Source organism: Corylus avellana, chromosome ca1, assembly GCF_901000735.1.
Source record: "Corylus avellana chromosome ca1, CavTom2PMs-1.0".
Lineage (NCBI taxonomy): Eukaryota > Viridiplantae > Streptophyta > Magnoliopsida > Fagales > Betulaceae > Corylus > Corylus avellana.
Window position 1 is genome coordinate 16591727 of NC_081541.1, and position 15461 is coordinate 16607187.

Below are 15461 nucleotides of genomic sequence, written 5' to 3' on the forward strand. Positions count from 1 at the left end.
AGGTTTCACCAAGGAGTAACTTGAAGAAGGCTTAGCCTAGATGCACTAGCCTTGGTCTCAACAACAGACAATGGAGCCCGAGATGTAGCCTCAAACATAGACAGTGAGGCCTGAGGCCTCTCGACAATTGGAGATAAGGCCCGAGGCCCCACCACTTCCATCGCCTTGACCCGAGGCCTTACCTCCTCTTCCACCGCCTCGTCTTGCATCCTGTTTTTGTTGAACTCCATTCCTGCTGAGCTCTACGAGTCCAGCCTCTGATCAATCTCCTTTAAGATAGATATGCTGTATGTTGGGGCCTGAGTGCTCAGGAGATACAGACTCCATAAGGATGGCAGTAGTTGGAGCAGCACCGGTGGGGTTGAGCAGAGTTGTTGCCAAAGGAGTGACAACAATTGGTTTGTCGGTGATGAGGGCCTCATACTCTGCAACTGGAAGCACAACAGGCCCTTGGTTTGCCTTCCTCCGAGCAGCAAGGAGTTCGACAAAGTCAAATTTCCCTTTATCAGCTTTAGCTGCGGGTTCCTTTGCCTTCACCAATCTCCTTCTCTTCAACTAAGGAACTTTGGGCTCTTCAGGCTCATCTATTAAATTCAGAACCTTCTTCGCCCGTGGCTCGCCCATCTTGCCCTTGCCTTTGTCCATGATGGGTTTTCGAGGGGTGGCACCTCTGGTATTAGCCGCCGGAGGGCTCAAATCCACAACTATAAGTGCTGGCCTCTTCTTCAATCCCTTAGTACCACCCATTGTGGAGTACAGACAACTTGTCAGTCTAGCCGTGGTGACCAGCTTCTTGTAAAATGTGGCCTGCTCATGTACCCGAGCCCAAGCCAATACTTTGTTCACACGCACCATCTCTTCCTCAAAGAGATGGGGTTCTTTGTGGGAGTCCTTTAAGGGGACGGTCGTCTCTCGAGGCACTCTCAGACCTTCTACTTTCTCTAAAGGGGTGAACTCTCACTGCCCCAACGCGAAAAAGTGCTTCTTTTTCCACGCACGATTGCTAGTGAAGGTCTTGTCCATATGAATGAACTTGCCTCGCCTAGATTGGAAGTTGTATAGACCATCGCTCTTAGGATTCTTCTGGATTCGGTTCATCCATAAGAACTCTGAGACAATAAGGCTTTGTTCATCTCCAAAGGCCATAGGCCATAGAGTGACACAAACAAAGAATATCCTCCAGGCATTGGGTACTAGCTAGTAAGGGGCCACGTTCAGACGACTCAGTAGCTCACGAATAACTCTTGGGAAGGGTAGTCTAAGACCTGCTCAAAACATGGTCTCGTACAAGCATACTTCATGTTCTTTATCACACACCACCGCACCTTCCTTCTTGTCGTCAAAATGAAGCTTCACTGACCTTGGGATATAGTAGTCTAGTGTAACACGACGCTCGTCTTTTGTAGATAGATCTAGCTTCCACAAAGCTGGGTAGCTATTACCCCTACCATCTAATTTCGACCCTTCGTCACTAGCCATGTAGAAAAAATAGATGTAGAAGTAGGGCTCTTAAAAAGAAAAAGAAAAAAAGGGTTTCGGGAGGAGAAAAAATTCGTTGCAAGGTAAAGTGACAAATTGAGGAAGAAGACCCATTTGATAGCCTCAAGTGAATAAAATGAACGGTCGGCGTCGGTTTGAAGAACAGAATGGATGATGACACGTAGCCCTAGAGACGCATTAGAAAGATGCATAATAAATGCACTGTAAAAGGTGCCCCTCTTCAGATGACGCGTGATAACCGACAGCCGAGAGTACAACCACCCAAATACTAACACGTGGAGTTGTGCTCAGCCACATGAATCGACAAGCAATCGAACCATCTGATTCTTGGCCATATCAATTGTCTCAGTCAAAATTAGAAAGAAATTTTTCACCAAAAATTTTGAAATTCAAATTTCCCGCCAAAATTTGAAATTCAAATTTTCCACCACAGCCGTTTCATCACAAAGATTCGGGCCTCGGAAGGCCGATCCATTGTAGAAAAACATGAAATTTTCATAGTCATTCAGACTAGGAAATTGGGGGGTAACTGTTGGGTCATGGATCAGCTTCATAAGGCCCAATACACTTTTAAGCCTGATCCAGCAAGCTGACAGAATCGTTAAGGCTTCGGATAGCTTAGCCTGATTAGATTTGGCCTAGTCCGAGACCCACCTATTTGGGGCAAAATGGTCTTGTGATGACGATAGGTCGGTCATTTTACAATGCAGATATTAATACACACCTAATAAACGGGTAATCTTATCCCATATTTGGAAGGGCTATCCACCTTCAATAGAATGTGGACAAGCTGTCAACAAAGAAGCAGATGATTATCCGAGAACAACTCGGGCATTTAAATCTGAGGTTCTTAGATAAAACCTCTTATCCTATAATTTCAAACTCTTGAGCTTGAGGAATGGCTAACAACCCATATCCTTCGCCAGTAACGGCACAGTAAATACGGAGGGATATGGAGGTCATCAATCACGGAACTACAACTACTGAATGCCTATAAAATGCAAGTCAGATCTCAACTTTCAGGTGATCGCAACTCTTGCTTTCTAGCTTTTTGTTGCTTATATTTTCTTCCTCCAAAATGCTAATTTAGGCATCGAAGCTTCCTTGCCGGAGCAACTGCCGGTAGCCTTGATTTTTTCCCTGTTTGTTCATTTTGTAGCCTGACTCCTCCTCTGCCACCGTAGCAGATCTCCAGCGAGTGTGCCATGTCACCCCTTTAAAAATTGTGCATAAACATGAACCATACCTAATCCTTACTCGAATCTCCAAACATACCCTCCACTATTTTGACCTAATCCATCATTTGACATTGGGTGTGTTGGGAATTTTATTCAGTAGAATCCGATGGGCTATTGGGTATTGTTAGGACTTCACTTAGAATAGACGATGGATAAGTGTGTTTATGTTTAATATAGGTAAATGGCTCGCATTAGGAGACGAGAGTCTGGGGCAACGACATCTTCTACTTCCCAGTGTGCCCAAAGCACTGCATACCCAGAGGTCACTGTCTTAGAGTCAGCATCGACTCTGCATGAGTCCTTGGGTGCCCCATCTATCACGCCTCCCCTACTGCCGAGGGAATATGACCCTACGAGGTTTATATCCCAAGAGGCCGCCGACACTTGGTTCGATCGCTATATCAGCAGGAACTTCATAAGTGGAAGAAGGGTGGTCTTCGACGACTTCGTCAACGGGTGTCTCATACGAATCTTAGGTGTGTTCATCCATCAAGGGTGGGGAGGCGATGCTATCCACTGTGGAGAGAGTGTCCCAAATTTTATAAAGGCGATGCTATAACTGGCTCATTTAATTTTATATAGGCGATGATGTGGGGGGGTGGAAGGCTATAGACCTCATTTAATTTCTTACGTGAAAACGCACATTTATTTTTGTTCATAAATAATTGGCTCATTTTATACTGTGAGATTTACTTGGTAAGTCTTCAGACTTACGTAATTGTTACAACTTGTAGGAAATCTCTTTCTGAAAGAGGACAGTGGCATGATCGCCGCTTTATGTTATTAAGATGAAACGACACTAATTAAGCCAGGCATCACTCACCTGTGGGGATTTTTTTTTTTTTTGGGTAGTGGTTGTATATATTTATTTTAATTTTTTACCCTACCCAATATATACCCTTTTTTAACTATTGTCCCAAACAACACAAATAATAAAGCGCCGCTTTATTCCTCACTTAGAAAACAGAAAAATAAAAGAAATATTTAGTCAAGTGGGCGGTGAGCCAGTTGCATTTACTCATTAGAAATTTAGAAAAGAATAAATATTATTTGTTTCAACTTTTTACTTGAAGTCCAAAACGATTTTTTGTTTAGCTCATTTTTAAAAGTCAAAGCTAGCTTGTAGGGGCCAGATTCCGATTCAAGACTTCTTTAAGAGTAAGTTTTTCTTTACAACTTTTGAAGTGGCCAAGGCCCCTTCAGGTCTTCAAGTAGATCCGGCCGTCATTGTCTAGAAGGACGGCAGTAGACGTTGTAGCGTTTCTCTTTTTTAAAACAATTGTCACCTTCGCTCAGAAGGAATCCGATAGTAGATGTTATAACATTTCTCAAAGAAAAAACAAACTAGGAATTAGAAACAATAAACAGTTCATTAAACAAATGAACTTTTAATTCCCATGTTCATCAATTTGTTTCCTAAAATTCTATGACAAAAGTTACAGTACTGTCAGTGTATAATGTATATTTGACCTCGAAAAAAAAAAAAAAAAAAGAGAAGAAGGAAAACAGTATTTGCTTGTTTTCTTTAGGGCAATTATTTATTTTTGTAAGACATTTCAAAATTGGAAAAAACTAGTGACCAGCTCTAGGGCTTGGTCCGGAAGGCAACCGCTCCAGCCAATACGCCATGTTGTGCTTCGCCTTCTCGTATAAAGAATATGTATCGAGATGATTAGAAGTCGCAAAATCCTCTGATAACACTCTGCCCGCTTCAACCCTCGCATCGTTCAAGATGGCTGTGAAGATGACAAAGGTGATCAAAAGGGTTATAGTCTTTCTGGAATTCATCTTAAGCTGGAATGGATGAAACTTTTGCTAGAAATAAGTTGTACGCGAGAGGTTTCGTTATATATTTCACTCTTGAAGGAGAGGTTTTGAGTGTTCGTGAATGTGTACAACAAAGTATTAACAGGTGAAGGTATTTATAGTGTTAAGGGATGGTACCCGTCTTTTTGGACTCATCAGGGTGTTGGTGGGCACTGACGTCTTCCGTGTTGACCAAGGAGTTTTCGCATAACGTCTTCCGTGTTAGTTTGCATTACATGCGCTCCAAGGTACGAATGGGTAAACGGCTAGCTATAACGTTTGAACAGTTTGATAGTTAATTAGAATGGCCTTGCTCGTGGCTTGAATTTCAAAATGAAAGACTAGAAAATGGAAGCAGTGACAACACACGCAAGAACGGACCCTGAGCTTCAAATTGAATCTTAACAGCTTCCCTCAAATTAAAAGTAAGATAACTGATTTAAGTTGAGCTTAAATCATGTTAAACATGTTAACTAACGGAGATTGATACTCTGTTAAACATGACACTTTTTAACATGATTTATAAAAATTATAAACTAATAAAAGTTTTTTTTTTTTTTTTTTTTTTTTTTTTTTGAAAAAAAAACCTGGAAGAGTGTGTGATTCCACCACCCCCATTCATCTAATTTATAAAAGTGACATATGTCTATTTTTTTAATAACATGTAAGATGCACATGAGTTTTTCATAAAATTTATTCTAACTTTATTCTTACAATTAAAAAAACATGTGCATCTCATATGTCCATGGGACACATGTCACTTTTATAGATAAGGTTGAAGAAAATTCTTCCAACCTAGTTTGAAGGAAAACTTTGTCCATTGAGAGTGGGACAATGATGCAGCGTGACTTAGTGGGCTGCAGTGAAGAACATCAATAAGCAACGGATAAATACTTCTAAATCTTGATTCTATCAATGATCTAAGAAATCTTTTTGATAAAAGCTAGATACTCTCTAGCTTTTGAAGGAAAGGAAAGAAGAATGCTCAACTCTAAGGTTTCGTATTCACCAAAATCAACAATTGCTTTTCTTGGAGGCTATAAGCAAATATTTATAGCACAAAACCCTGAACCTAATAAAATATGACATAAATACACCCAAACCCTAAACCTAATAAAACAACGAAATAAAGACTCAAAAAACCTTAATCCTAGTAAAACAATGAAATAAAGTCGGTTTAGCTAATAAAAAAGGAAAAATAACATAATTCCCCCCATGTACGCTCGAGTGCAGTTACGGGTGTGATTGAGTGCAGGTGGGGGCTCGATCGTGTGCTCAATCGCAGGATCGAGTGCTGTACCAGGGGGTCCTTCAAACGTGCATCATTCTGATCTACATCATTCTCCCTATGTAGGAGAGAATTCGTCCTCGAATTCGGCCGGTTCTTTTCACGGTCCCTCAGATGTCCATTTAACTTATTCCACTTGCCGTTCCTCAAGATCAAGACAAGGCAACACCCCAAAATAAACATGATGCTTCTCTTCATCGAAATACCTTGATGGGTGTCATGAAAACCCCATACAGCATTTGGCAATACTTCAGATTTGTCGTTCTTCGTTCGTTTATTCTCCCTTCCATGTGCCATGAAGATACTCAAGAATGGGTCAGCCATTGTTTCCATTGTAAACATATAATTTTCCTCATCCGTATAAAACTCACCATAATCTTCGTTAGGAGAATTTAAAATATCTTCAACACCAAGGAAATCAACATAATCAACCTCTTCACCATTAAAATTAGACACTTAACCTAAAAGGTCCTCATCAACCTCTTCATAATCGCCAACATCATCTGTGGGTTCTTCATCTCTCAATGGGTCATCTTCTTCAAGATAGAGACCTCCAAACTTGGAAAAAAATCCATCTTCTTCATGCTCCTCTGTGGGTCTTCCCTCTTCCCATTAGTCATCTTCTTCGGAATAGAAACCGCCAAACATGGAAAAAAATTCGTCTTCTTCGTGCTCTTCCGTGGGTCTTTCCTCTTTCCATGAGTCATCTTCTTCGGGCTCCTCATCATAGGTTGGTAGGGAATCCCAATCCACAAATCCTTGTGAAGGATCTTCAACATCTTCATGTCTGAACTCTTCATCAATGAATTCAGACTCTTGAAACTCTTCATCCATAGATTCTTTTTCCTCATCCACAAAATATGGATTCGGTTTATGGATTTGTGGTTGGCAAGTAGGAGTCCAATTGGCCTGTCGTAGACTCTTCGTCTCACACCATGTTTCCCTAAACACCTTTTTTTTTTTTTTTTTAGTAATTTTCAATTTTCTTTGTCACAGCCATAGACCCTTGTCTCCAATTTTGTGACTTTTGGCCCATGTTACAACTATGGGGCAAGAAAGCGACCCATATATATTTTAATAGTTTCTCCTAACTATTGATCTTCAATTTGCCTTCCCGCTTCCTAGTTTTTTTTCAGTTGTTGCCACCACGTACCAACTCTTCCCCGGAATGTGTATACCACCAAAGAGACTTCTTGTTAATCGAGCACCCCGTTAAATTCAAAAACCTCATCAACAGCCAAAACCTAATCCAGAAATTTGTCGGGTTCTAGATCCCCGTCAAATTTTGGGATCTTGAGTTCGAATCTAGTCACCCGCCGATTGGCATGAGCTTGCGCAAGATGCTGACATCCGTTCATTCGGCGCTCCACAAACGGGTTTCTAGATTTGTTCCCATGTTGACCACACAAGTTGGATAATTGGGTAGTGAGGTCTTCAATTTGATCCCTCATAGCCCAAAATCGATCTTCCGTGTATTGCCAAGGTTCAGCGATAGATTTGCCTTCCGCCTCCGCGAATCGTGGTCTTGGTTGGCGACGACAACCGTTCCGCCCACCACTCATGTGCCGCAAGCGAATTGCTGGTTGTTCCTTATGTGCTATCTCCGTGTGCACGTGCACCTCGTTCTTGTCTACAAAGCTGTTACTCCTCCCCATTCATGGAAAGTAACTAAGCTCTAATAGTAATTGATGCAGCATGACTTAGTGGGTTGCAGCGAAGAACATCAATAAGCAGCGGATAAATACTTCTAGATCTTGATTCTATTAATGATCTAAGAAATCTTCTTGACAAAAGCTAGATACTCTCTAGGTTTTGAGGGAAAAGAAAGAATAACGCTCAACTCTGAGGTTTCTTATTCAACAAAATCAATAATCAACATAAACTGCTTTTCTTGGAAGCTATAAACATATATTTATAGCCCAAAACCCAAAACCTAATAAAATATGACACAAATACCCCCAAAACCTTAAACCTAATAAAACAATGAAATAAAGACTCCAAAAACCCTAATCTTAATAAAACAATGAAATAAAGTCGGTTTAGCTAATAAAAGACGAAAAATAACATAATTCCCCCCCATGTGCGCTCGAGCGTAGTTACGGGTGCGATTGAGCGCAGGTGGGTGCTTGATCGCAGGATCGAGCACAATACCAGGGGGGTCCTTCGAACGGGCATCATTCTGTTCTGCATCAGACAACCAACCCCAAAATTTCATTTCAGGTTCTCATCCTCCAAACCCTATCCCTACCATTGTTCATGCTTGCAACTCTGCTCAATTTGGCCATGACTCTAACGCTTCTTGATCTGCTAGTTGCTCCCTGTTCTTCTAGCAAACCCCACAAATGGCTTCGCCATTGTACGAAGCTCCCACAATGGAGATGAGCATAGGTTTACTGAGATTCTCGAGCATTGATCACTTCTTGGAGAAGCCTAGTACTGACCAAACAATCCTCTAAACTTGTCGGGATTCCAAGACCCAATATAGGCTTGTGCTCACTCGCGCTAGTGGCTCTCAAACTATTGAGAAATTTTAGTAACCTGTTTATTTTGTCTTACTGGGAAATTTTAGCCAAAAGGAGCTCCCCCCCCCACCCCAATTTAGCCAAAGGGGTAGCTCGACCACCCCTTCCCCTCTTTCAGCTTATTTTTTCTTTACAAAAATTAGTTTTTAGATTTCATTTTTAAATTTGAAATTTTTGGTTTTTATGTATTTTGTTATAGGTGAGAAGTGTTGTTATATGATTGGATATGACATGGCACACTTTAAAGGTATAAGCTTTCCAAGCTATAGGAGTACATACACTCTTAAGAGATTGACCTTTCTCTCCCTCTCTTTCTCTTTCTCTAGGGTCGAGTATTAGAAAATCGGGGAAATCGAGGTCTAGGGTTCAAGCTAGCCCCTTATATAAACCTCCTTCAACTTTATTAATTAAATTGCAACATTTTATTTGCATGCATAATGCCATTGTTCAATTGTTTTAAAGCAATGATTGATTGTTTTGTGCAATATTGCACAGTTGGATCGTGTTTAAAGGCATATATTTTAAAACCCTAGTTTATCATGTTTTCAAACTATCCATTCAACATCTTAAAACTTGTTTGGGTTCTGTACAAAATGTCAGGTTATGAACTTATTTGAGTTGAAAAATACATGAATACACACATAAATTAGTAAGATGTACATGTAATTTATGTAACATGCATAGAGCTTACTTGTCATGTTTTTTTATTGGCTTCTCATACAAGTTACTTAGTATAAAGTCTCTACTATTTGTTTGTTTGTTGCCTTACCTAAACATGGTATAGGCTTTGTATATATATAGACTGAACTGTTTACAAGATAATTAAAATGATTACAACTTGTGATAAAATAGAACTCTACAAGTGATAACAATTTACATTTGAATGTATGTTATCTTGTGTTTGAACTTGTCTTTGGATCATGAGATATTTCTTGAGTCTTTGAGTTTTGAATGATTTTCTTATCCATCAGTTTGGTTGTTGAGAGTATATCTCTAATACGCCCTTTCAAGCTAAACAGTATAGAGATAATGTTAAGCTTATCCCTGAGAATGCTGAATTGTGGAGATGACAAAGGCTTTGTGAAGATATCTGCCAACTGATCTTTAGTAGAGATAAATTTGATAGAGATGACTTTCTTTGTAACCATGTCTCTAACAAAATGAAAATCTATCTCAACATGTTTGGTTCTGGCATGAAATACTGGATTTGAAGATAAGTACGTAGCTCCAATGTTATCACACCAAAGGGTTGGTGGTTGATTGAATTTTAAACCAATTTCGGAGCAAAGGGATGTGATCCATGAGATTTCTGCAACCGTGTTCGCAAGAGCCTTATACTTAGCCTATGTGCTCGATCGAGCTACTGTGGGTTGTTTCCTACAACTCCTAGATATTAGATTATCACCAAGAAAAACACAATATCCGCCAGTTGATCGACAGTCATCATGATTACCAGCCTAGTCAGCATGTGAGAAAGCTTGAATATTATTAACCGAGGACTTTTGAAACTGAAGTCCAAATTGAATGGTCTGTTTGATATATCTGAGAAGCCTCTTTACGGACTACCAGTGGAGTTCTGTTGGTTTGTGCATGAGTTGAGGTAGTTTATTTAGACAAAATGAAATATTAGGACGAGTGATGCATAAGTATTGAAGTGTCCGGACTGTGCTTCAATTCAAAGTTGGATCAACAAAGATTTCTCCTTCAATGGCCAAGAGATGAGTAGTAGGGGCCATAGGACAGTTTACTAGCTTGGCATCTATCATGTTGGTGCGTTTCAAAATGTCCATTATATACCTTTTTTGAGACAGTAAAACTTCCTTGGAGTAAGGTAACATCACAATGCCCAGAAAAAATGAAAAGCCCCCAACTCTTTTACAGCAAAATCACAATGTAGTGCAGTTAATAAATCACGAATAGCAGCATGATTCGAAAATGTAATCAAAATATCATCTATATAAATTAGGACTAGCATAGTGTATGCAGATGTGTGATTGATAAAGGGGGAGCTGTCTGACCGAGAATTGAAAAAACCTAACTCAATGAGCTTGTTACTTTACTTAGAAAACTAGGCATGAGGGGCCTGTTTCAGTCCATAAAAAGCCTTTTTAAGCTTGCAAATGTGAGATGGAAATTGAGGGTGAGTAAAACCTGGTGGCTGAGTCATGTATACTTCCTCAAACAAATTTTCATGAAGAAATGCATTTTGAATATCAATCTGATGAATGGGCCGACCTTCTGAGATAGCTAAAGATAGAACAAAACGTACTGTTGTTGGTTTGATAATAGGACTATACGTCTCACCAAAGTCAATGTCCTCTTGTTGATGAAAACCTTTTGCAACAAGTCGGGCTTTGTAGCGGTCAACAGAACCATCTGCTTTTCTCTTCAATTGGAACACCCATTTACACCAAATTACATTCTGTGCTGAAGATGGAGGAACTAGATTCCAGGTTTGGTTGTTGAGTAAAGCATCGAATTCCACATTCATGGCTTTTCTCTAGAGAGGGTTTTTCATTGCTAAGGAGTAACAAATTGGTTCTAGTTCTTGAGAGGCTAAGATAGCCACTAGAGCATGGGGTAGTGGATAACGAACAGTGCTGTCAGTGTGAGTTTTGGGTTTTGTGATATTGTTTTTGTCTCGGGTAGTCATTGAATGAGCAGATACAGCCAGGTTGTGTGCAAATTCTGGTTCGTCTTGCGTAGAGCTGGAGGTTGAAGAAGGTAAAGTGGAGGTAGGTGAAGTTGGGACAGCTGGAATAATTTGAGTGGTTGTATCGGGTGCAGTTTGGGTTCGGCTATGTGGGTCGGTTGCTGTTTGGTTGGAATTATGTGGGTCCATGTCTGCTTGGGCTGGTGAAGTAGACGCATCCATGGAGTGACCTACTAGAGGTCCAACAATCATGGGTGCAATAATAGGAATAGATGAATGAGCCTGCAAAACAGAATTAACTTGGGCTAGATTTTGAGTGAGATTTAAAGAGAATGGAAATGTGGTTTCATCAAAACGAACATTATGCGAAATATATAATCTATCAAAGTTGAAATTTTGGCATTTTGTAGTCTTTGTGTTGCGGTCTATAACCTAAGGAAAGCATTGAGTCGACCTTGACCAGAGTTTATGTGAATTGTAAGGACGTAAGTTTGGCCAACACGCACAACCAAACGTACGAAAAAATTTATAATCAGGGGAGCGTTTGAATAGTGTTTCAAACGGAGATTGATTTTTGAGCAATGGAGTAGGCATTCTATTAATTAAATAACACACAGTGGAAAAAGCATCATCCCAAAAATATGAAGGCATGTTAGCATTTGACAAGAGAGCAAGACCAGTTTCAACTATGTTACGATGCTTCCGCTCAATAGCACCATTTTGTTGATGCGTATGTGGGCAAGATATGTGACGAGAAATTTCATGAGAAATCAGTAATTTGTTCAAGGGACGATATTCGCCTCCCCAATCAGATTGCACAGATTTAATTTTGGATTCAAAGAAACATTCAACATAAAGTTTGAATTTAATAAAAACATTGGTGACATCACCTTTACAAGAAATGGGATATAACCAAGTGTATTTACTAAAAGCATCTAGAAATGAAACATAATATTTAGAACCATTTTTGGAACAAATAAGGGAAGGACCCCATACATCCGTATAAATGAGTTCTAAAGGACATTTTGCTTGTAGTTGAGATGTCGCAAATGGAAGCTGCTTGCTTTTGGAACTGAGACAAGCACGTCATAACTCTGGAATTTTATTGGATGTAACTAGAAGACGAAATGATGAAAGGGCTTAACGAACAAGCTTGAATGCAGGGTGACCTAAACGTGCATGCCACCGGGAGAGAGATGTAATCTCACCAATGAAGGCAGACGATGGCACATTATTTGAGGAAGGGAAAAATTGGTAGAGACCATGATTATTCGGGCCTTGAAGCAGCACCTTCCCCGAATGACGATCCTTAAAAAGAAAATAGTGGGGATGAAATTCAAAAATAGTATTAGTATCCTAGGTAAATTTGTGAACAGATATCAGATTTTTGGTAATAGGTGGAACATGGAGAACATCTAATAAATCACAATTTAGAAATGGAGATAGAAGGCAGGTGTTTCCAATATGATGAATGGAAAGCCCTTTACCATTGCCTATGCGGATCTAATTGGTTCCAGTGTATTCTTCAGCCTTGAGATTGAGATTGGACAGATCTGAAGTTAAATGATGTGTAGCTTCAGAGTCTAGGTACCATATAGAGTTGGGTTGACCACTTGTAGTGGCAAGATATGCTTGAGATGAGGACTTAAGTGTCACGACTGTAGCTGTTGTCAAAACTGGAATAACAATCAAGGGTAGTATGACCAACTTTATTGCAAACCTTTGTCCACGATAAGAGCGTGGGTAATTTTGATATGAGCCACGGTTGCTACGTCTTCCACAATAAGAGGGGCTGTGTGAGGCAGTATTTGCACCAGCAGTAGAGAGATCGATTGCTGTGAGGTTTTGATCTAACCTCATTTCATGTGCTAGCAAGTGACCATAAAGATTCTCTATAAAGGGAGGTTCAACCCGTGTGTGAACAGAGGTAACAAACGGATCATAGTCAGATCCAAGTCTTGCAAGGAGAAAAGATACCTTCTCTGCATCGTCGAGAGGTTTACCCACGGTAGCCAGCGTGTTAGCCAGAAGTTGAAACTTCTAATAATAATTAGCAATGGAGTCATTGCCCTTTTTGAGAGTGAGCAATTTGTAGTGGACTTGCATAGTGCAAGCCTTCGATTAGGACTGAAACAAGGTCTTAAGTATGAGCCAAACAACACGAGAATTGTCACAACATGTGATATGAAAGAGCATTTGCACCGACAGTGATGAGTTTATGGCTCCAAGAATCAACTGGTCTTGCATGTACCACTGGAGATAGGAAGGATTATGAGATATGGTTTGATCAATACCATCTTCGATTGTGGATAATGTTTTTGATGGAGAACTGATGGTGCCATCAACATATCCGAAAACATTTCCACCATTGAGGTGGGGAACAATTTGCGTTAGCCAATAATTGTAGTTATCACAAGACAACTTGATAGGATTGAAATGGGTAAAAGTAACATGTGGTGGGGTTGAGGTCGTAGGAGAAGCCATCAAGAAAAATAAAAAATAAAAAATTGCAGAAATTTCAGAGAAAATGACGTGAATCAGAAAAGCTCTAATACCATATAGAGTCTCTAATATTTGTTTGTTTGTTGCCTTACCTAAACATGGTATAGGCTTTGTATATATATAGACTAAACTGTTTGCAAGATAATTAAAATGATTGCAATTTGTGATACGATAAAACTCTACAAGCGATAACAGTTTACATTTTAATGTATGTTATCTTGTGTTTGAACTTGTCTTTGGATCATGAGATATTTCTTTAGTCTTCGAGTTTTGAATGATCTTCTTATCCACAAGTTTGGTTGTTGAGAGTATATCTCTAATACTTAAAAAGAAAAAAGAAAAAAAGAAAATCATTTATTACATGTTATATCAACGGGTATGAAAAGTAACATTACTCAAACAAAATATGAGAATTATAGATAACATAAAGAATGGCTTATCATATTAGAATAAATAAATGAATCTTATTTTCCATTTACAATTGTTCGGTATAATCCATATATATATATATATATAGCGAAAGCTACATTATATCTCGAGCAACGAAAGAAAAAAAAAAAAGAACAAAAAATTCTGTCTATGCTTGTTTTCTTGGGTGTAACCCAGCTATAAAAACTTTTACAACTTGAATAAACTAGTGACCGTCTCCAGGGCTGGGTCCGGACGGCAACCTTTCGAGCCAATACGCCATGCTGTGCTTGGCCCTCTCATAGATGGAGGAATATGTCTCTAGGTTATTTGCATTGGAAAAATCCTCGGATAACACTCTGGCTGCTTCAACCCTGGCATGGCTTATGATAGCCACAGAGATGAGCAAGATGATCAAAAAAGTGCTCGTCTTTCTGAAATTCATCTTGGGTGGGAAGAAGTTGGTGGAATGAATGAACTTAATCGATCTTTGGTATAAATAAGAGCTTTTGATGTGTGCTTGTGGAACTGCATGACAAAGTATGAATAAGCGAAGGGATTTATATATAGTGGCAGAGTTTTGAACCGGCACTGGGGATTTCGTGGGGTTTTAATGCTTACGTGTTGACCAACAAGTTTTGGAATGGTCGAGGAACTTGGTTTTGGTGGGTAAAGATCGTAAATGGGCTCCCCACCTCCCGAGTATGAATGTTTCAACGGCGGAATCGTTTACCATGAATATTGTAATTTACTAAAATGGCCTTGTGAATCACATGAAGTCAATATATGTGGAGAGCAACCATTCGTCAATCTACTTAACACTAAACCGGGTCAGCGTAAAACTGAAATTTGATCTGGCCAGTCGTCTTGTTCATTCAGTCCAAAGTTTGCAAAGTTTGAATAGATCGTTTGTCTTGTAATTCCTCGATTTCGACAGAAAACAAGAAATTTGTTTGAGAAAACTACCAAATTAATGATACGTGTTTATAATTAATTTATCTAAAATAATGGCCATAATTTTCTTTGGTTGGCATTTATATTTAAAACATTTTGGTTTGTCCGGTTTGCACAGTTTGTAAGATCCTCAACAGTACTATTATACCGTACGGGGTCCGTACGCGTTTTCTGTGTAACTTATATTAATCCCTGGATATGAATTTTCTTGAAGCTAATATATAATATATTAAGAGTCTTTAGCTTCGAGGCCAAGTGATTATACTATAATACTCATCATTTCCAGTTCATCAAGCTATACATTCTTTAAACAAATTTCAAAGATTAGTATATATATATATATATATATATATATATATATGTTTCATCCTCGGAGGAAAATATGAGTTTCCGACCCCTATTCCCTCGGTCGGTTGCGTGTCCTATTTTTTTAAGTTATGCTATTTAATACTCTTATAGGAGTACACAATATGCAACTAAGATGATCCAACAACTAAAATTTGGCTTTTAACAAAAAAAAAAAAAAAAAGGAAAAAAATCATTTTTATTCTTAAAGTTTTCATTTGAATTTTAATTTTTAGTTCTTGACA